The sequence below is a fragment of the Cygnus olor genome, chromosome 10 (assembly GCF_009769625.2).
Source record: "Cygnus olor isolate bCygOlo1 chromosome 10, bCygOlo1.pri.v2, whole genome shotgun sequence".
Classification (NCBI taxonomy): domain Eukaryota; kingdom Metazoa; phylum Chordata; class Aves; order Anseriformes; family Anatidae; genus Cygnus; species Cygnus olor.
This window is the reverse complement of record NC_049178.1, coordinates 22,151,703-22,158,360: the sequence shown is the minus strand read 5'-3', so window position 1 is coordinate 22,158,360 and position 6,658 is coordinate 22,151,703.

Sequence of the window (6,658 nt, the reverse complement as noted above, 5' to 3'; positions counted from 1 at the left end):
TAACACTGGCCTAATTTGCATGTTTCCATGGGTGCTGAGGGAGGGGATCAAGAAAAAAAGAGGGAGGGTGTGAAAAGTGTGCTGAGCCCTTCCCTGAGAGCTGCAAATTTGAGCAAGTTCTCCATAAATCCTATTATCAAACTTCATCCCATGTTCAGCCATACACCACCTGGCCATGGTGAGAATAAATTGGCTGTTTTGTGCAGAGGAGGAGGAGCATCACTGCATTATTCTTCATCCATTTTGTTCCAGTCCCCTGATACTCCCACAGCCTGGGACAGCCCCTGGACAGGGGTCACTGCTGTTCCCCACAGGTATCTGACCAGTTTGTACCGCTTGCACGTCACAGGGTTTGTTTGCCCTTCTGAGCTGCAGTGCTGTAAGGCTCAGTTGGATCGTGGGTGCAATTAGATGAAATGACTTGCCTGAGAGCTGTCTTTGAAGAAGGAGCTGGTCCTGTCTGTAACCCAGATTGCCTCAGTGGAGATGGCATTGGGGCTGGCTCTCACATCTTTGGTCTTCTTCCTTACTGGGTTTGCAGGATCAGCTCAGTGCTGGGCTGCACATGCAAAGGAGGGTGCATTTCTAGCCACCTGCATTTCTCATGTGGAGCTTGTCATGGAGGAGGTCCTGGCCCCAGCTCAGCTTTGAAGAGGAAAAATTCAGCTGGTAGGACTGCAGTCACTAACCAGCAACCCATTCCCTCTTCCTCTGAGGAAAGGTCAGAGAGCCTTACGGTGTTGGTTGGACCACCACTGTAAGTATAAATATTTTGTCTACCAAGTTTTGCAGAATTTTTCAATTCTTTAGTATTTGTACAAGCTGGGAGCAGGCAGATTTCTCACTGATATGGAGAAAATACTCATTCTTCTTGGTTTTGGTGAGCTGGCCTTGAGAGCAAAGAACCAAGAAGGGAATGGCAAAAACTTTTTAAGGGAAGGAGATTTTTGTCTGTTTTCACAGAAAGATACAAATGCTACAAAAGATACAAAAAAATGAAAACGCAAAAGCAACTGTTTTCAGTTGTTTTCTCCCCACAGTATCCCGGCAACTAGAAGGCAAATTCCAGCAGGTTATGGATGGAGCAAGTGCATGGGCCTGCTTTTGCTAGAACTCACTCAGGATAGGACATGGGTGTTGCTTGTGAGGTTTAATGTTTCTGCATTCTTTTGAGGGTCACCTTATAGAGGCTGGTTGGACTGACTATGGTTGCTGCATGTGGCTCAGGATCAACAAGAGGGCACAAAGACCAAGGGTGGCCTTCTATATCCAAGTCAACAGTTTTAATCCCACCATTTAGAGGATTAGGAGTCATTACTCAGCTTTTGGTTAGTCTGTGGGAAGTGGTTTGATAGCTCCACCCAGGTCGCTGGAGACAAACAAGGCTGTAGCAAGGGCACAGCTATGCTGGGTTGCAACATGGAGGTGGAGGAATAGCTGACCTTTCTCACTGGAGTACACACTCTTTCAGGTCAAATGGAAACATGATGTGTTGATAGTTGAAATTTGGGCAAACAAACAGTGCTCTACAACAAGACGTGTCTTCAAGTTGTTTCTTAACAAGCAATAAATCCACTTTCTCCTTGAAAGAGTTGGTTAGTGGTTTGGTGGCTTCCATTGGAATCTCCCGCACTGACTTCAGAGGTCACCAAAAATGTAAGGAAGTGGGTTCTCTGCTGCCTGAGCTAGTATGCAGTGGAACACCCCTGGTCAAACCAGCTTTCTTGAGGTGTTACGTCCTTAACAAGATTCCCTTTGACCTTAGGGATGAGAGTCCACGTGCTCTGCCTTTCACACCTTGTACCAGGCCTGTGCCAAAGGGGCAGAACAGGTAATGCTGAAGCAGAATAGGGAACGCTGCCTGAGGAGCAAAGCAAGAGGACGGAAAGCTCTGGTGGTTTTCAGCCTCCCTCCCCATTGCAGGTTTGCCTGTAGTGCTACCTGTGTGCAGCTGGTGTTCAACATGCTTTGCTACACACAGTAAAGCACTTAACCCTTAAAGGGTTAAATATCAGTATCTGCAGTGACAACTTCAAGGACATCCCTGTCTCCAATTTCATTGTTTAAGGAAGGAATTCGTATGCCTAACACTATCCCTGATGAGGGAGTAGGAGAGGAGCTCAGTGAAGCAGCCGAGTGCAATGCATGACACTGCAGTAGCTCTCCATGTGCTCGCTCAGCACCCCATTGCCAGCAGGTTCGGGCATTGCTGCCGCGCCTGCACCTCACCCGCGTGTTTCTCCAGCTCCTGGATGTGAAAGCAAGCTCCGGCTCAAGACAGCTCCCCTCCAGGCTTGTCCTTTAAGTGCCATAGCAGCCAGGTGAGTGGGCTGTAGGTGAGAACGGAGGGAGCGAGAGCTTTCTGTTTGCTCAGGGAGGGAGCCAGGAACCAGGAAGCACGGTTATCTGTGCTCAGGCACACCCTGAGAGCTAAGTGGGCATTTTGGAAATGAACATCCTGCTCGCATGCGGGGAGATCACGAGGCACGGCGGGGATCATAGGAAGAGCAAGTCACGTTTCACCGACGGGCGCTGCTCTGCGGAAATGTCGTCAAGGAGCCAGCACCCCTGGGCTCTGCGCATCGCCTCGCGCACGGTGGGGCGGCATGGATCTGCAGGGTGAGAATAGTGGTGCTCTTCCAGACCTCCCAGGAACTTCGGTTATGTTGCTTCCCAAAATGTGCTTTTGGAAGATCTTTTTACTTATTGCAAATAAGCAGGCAGCAGGCAGGGTGGTGACGGGGAGCGGGGCCCAGGTGCAGCGCTCCGTGCACGGACACCGCGGCCCTTTCCAAGGGAGAATCCCGACCTCTGCCCTCTCCTCGATGCAGGGCACCTTTGCCTGGGGTCCGAGGTGCCCGAGCAAGCCCCGGGCGGGGTTACGGACCGTCCTCACCTCGAGCATTTAATAAAAGATTTGGGCGGCGAATCGGATTCACATTAACCCGAGGAACTCCCAAGCAAAAAGCCTCGACGGGGCCCTCCCGCAGGGGCCCTCTGCCGGCTCCCGCCCAGCCGAGGCTGCCGCGGGTCCCCCCGGGCAGCTGCGCCCCGCCCGGCCCGCTCCGTGCCGCCGCCCGCCGCCGGGAGCCGGCCCCGCGCCCGCCCCGCGCCGGTCTCTGGCGCCCCCTGGCGGCGGTCGAGGGAGGCCGCGGGGAAGCCGCGGGGCCCGGCCCGGGAACGGCGCCGCCTCCCGCCGCTGCCGCGCCCCGGATCCGCACGGAGGCGGCGGGACCTGCCTCAGCTCCGGCCCAGCCGCTGACCACGCACAAACGCACCTTGTCTGCGGTGCGGGACACGCTCCTAATTAAAAATAAATAAATAAAAACGAGAGCGAAAAGTCACGAGACGTGGAGGTTCTCTGGGGGCAGGACCGAGATCGCAGGGGCCGTGGGCACGCTGACAAGTCCCCGTCTCCCGGTGCCGCGGGGGGAGGGATCGCGCGGCCGCCTCGAGGTGCTCCTTTCAGCAAAATGCCGCGGGCCTCGCCCCAGGCTCTGCTTACAGCCAGCACCTCTTGCCAAGCGCTAACACTGCCGTTAATTCGGGGGGGGGGGGGGGGGGGGAGGCACACGGCACAGAGCGAAGGTGGGACCCTGCGGTGTGCGGGAATGAGGTCTGCCCCGTGGTTGCGGGCTGTAAGGCTATAAAGCTGTCCTGGGCAGGGTGCTGACAGCGATACACCTGTAACAGGGCTGCTGAAAGGTCTCCCTCTCTCCCTGTCAGCAAAAGCAGATCTGGAAATCTGGGGCTCCGCTCTCCCAGAAACCCTTTTGACTTGTTCTGGCACATCAAGAGGTCACAGGAGCTGCTATGGAGCCCCTCACAGCATTTTACTAACTCAGGAACTGAGTGAACGGGGATGTCCTATCTGCGCTCTGAGTGACCCAGCTCCCTACGTGAGGCCCTGCAGGGACAGCCCAGCCCTATGGCCGTCACCCAGAAAGCCTGTGAGCAGAGGCCTTAGGCCGAGACTCGGTGCCTCTGGGCCTGTGGCTCGGGACTGGGCTGGGTACAGGCACGACCAGGTCTCCCATGGCACCGCCGAGGGAAGCTGTTCCTGACGGGGGTGCTCACAGGGCAGCCAGCTGGTGTGGCGACCTGCTGCACAGGGAGAGCCTGCTTTTCCTTTCCACCATGCTGACTGATAAGCACAAAATGTATCAAAAAGAGAGGGAAAGGTGAACTTGCCCAGTCTCCACAATTGGTATGGAAACACAGGCAAGGCACAATTAGTAGGTAGCGATAACAGCTCTTGTTAGGCTAACCTAAACGTGTTTTGCACACAGATGTAGCACCAATCAGGAATGCTGATGGCAGTGAAGTACAGCTGGATTGCTACTATCTGAATTAAAAGAGGGTTTTTATTTATGTTCAGCTCGCTTCCTCTGCCCCTGGACGCCTGCACTGCTGACACTGGGCTGGCCACTGCCTGCTGCGGGTGCCGGCCACCCAGGGACCTGCCCTGGCGCTGCCCTCCAGCCCCAAGCCTGGTGCCTGTGGCTGGGTGCTGGAGCAGCAGCGTTGCCCGACTTGGTGCAGCAGTGCTGTAGGACCCCTCGCGTGCAGGCAGCCCCTGGGATGGCACCCACCTGAGCCCATGCCCCTCCTGGCTGGCTTGGATCAAGCTCCGTGCTGCATTTGCTGAGGCTGTGGCACCTGGCAGAGCTGGCACGTGCTCCACCGCTTCTGTTTTTAAGATGTTCCTATGAGGGTGTGCATGGTATAGCTGCCATCCCCAGCTTCTTTAGGTGGGGCGATGGCAGAGCACGGCAGGTCGGAAATGGCTGCCCCTGCCCCAAGAGACGGGGTAGCCAGAGGTGGCACAGCCCCAGAGACAGCTGTAACCATGCAGGTGCCCTGGCCAGACCAGTGTGGTTCACGCTTTGGTCCCCCTGCTGAGACATCTCCCCCCACAGGACCAGGGCCAGGCAGGACGAGGTCCCTCCAGGTTGCCTGTGCAAAGTTGGTGAGCGGGCAACCCTGCTGAGGCCCTCGGAGCTGCACTGGGTGGCCAGACAGACGTATCGCAGCTCACGGACCTAGCTGGCACGCTCCTTGCCACTGACACCAGACATGTCCCTCCAAGTGCACAGTGCAGAGTGAGACCACAAGAGCCCTGATCCCCCTCCTGGAGAACCCCAGGGCTCCCTCCTGGCCCACGGCAGCACTGTAGGTCCCACTGAGCAGACATGGTTTTGCTCCGGGAGGCTGGGATCAGGCACTGGGCTCCAGCCAGGGGTTTTACCCTGTGGGCATGGGTCTTGAGCAGGGAGCAGGGGCAGAGCAGAGCCAAGAGTCTTTTTCTTGCCACACTTCCCATTTCCGCCATTTGTGTCCATCTCTGTGGTCCAAAGCCAGATCACAGCTTTTAAAGGTGCTCTTTTTGCTTCTCCATCAGCACACTCCAGCTCTGACTCACTTCCTTTCCCACTGCTGATCTATCTTTGGCCAATGCTGAAGGAGGTTCCACTGTGAGCGGCCACAGGCGTGCTTTGGTTTGTCTCCTTCAGCAGAAACATGCTGACTAACTCTTTGGGTCACACACAGCTGCTAAGGTTCAGGATATACCTGTGCTCCTGCAAGCCCTGTCCCCTGCCCCTCCGGCTGCTTAGGAGCAAGCCCACATGAATCAGTGCTGTGTTTGTTTGTTTCCTTTTTATTGTTGGCTTTCAGCTCATGTGTGCCTGCCTGGAATGTTTGATTTTTGTCTGGAGCATCTGGAAACGTTCAGAATTTTGGACAATGCAGGTCATTGTCACAACATGTAGGTCATCCATCCCTGCCCTTTCAAAGTAGGAAGATCTGGGCAGGGTTGATTTTATTTATTTATTTATTTATTTTTTCACCAGTGAAGCCTCTAACGTGCTCAGAGCTCTGGCTCAGGATGCATTAATTAATCCTCAGGGCATCCTGCCAAGCAGCCTGGAAAGAGCAGCCCTCCTCCAGCCAGGTAGAGGGAGCCGGAGCCGCATACACCGGGCTGCCGGCTGCAGCTCTGCGGACCAGGCTCCTGGGGCCCTCGGCCGGCGGCTGGGCTGGACGGGGACGGGGTCGGGGTCCTGTGGTGCGGGGCGCGGGGCTCCCGACGTGGGTGCTCGGAGCCTCCCGCGGCTCGGAGCCGTCCCGTGGCGCGGCCGCAGGTGCCCGGTGCCCGGTGCCCGAGGTGCTGCAGGGCCGGCCCTGGGTGCGTCCCCTCTGCCCTGCGAGCTGGGGCAGGGGCGGTTCTTGTCACGCTCAGGAAAAATCAGATGAAGCCTGGTGCTTTTCCACCTTGATTTACTATCAGCTTTGACAAGCCCTGTCTCTTGGCTCCTCCGATACTGCCAGCTACGTCTAATGCTGTTGATTTGATAATATATCTAATCTGGCTTTCTTGAAAACGGCCAGTATCTTGGAGCTGCTGTTCTCCTACTTGAACCATCTTCCTTCCTTGTGCTCTTTCTATCTTTCCCAGCTGGGGCCAATCTGTCCGGGAAATAGTCCAATTTGCTTCCATCTGATGGGAGCGGATCCCAGCTCAGTTCCCTTCATCTACCCCGGAGTCAAAATCAGCCTGGGTCATTATTTTGAAATCATTCATTTTCCTCCTCTGCATTTTTGCTGCTGCTTTTCTCCCTCTGTGCTGTGTCCTGCAGGGAACAGAGGCAGTGGTGAA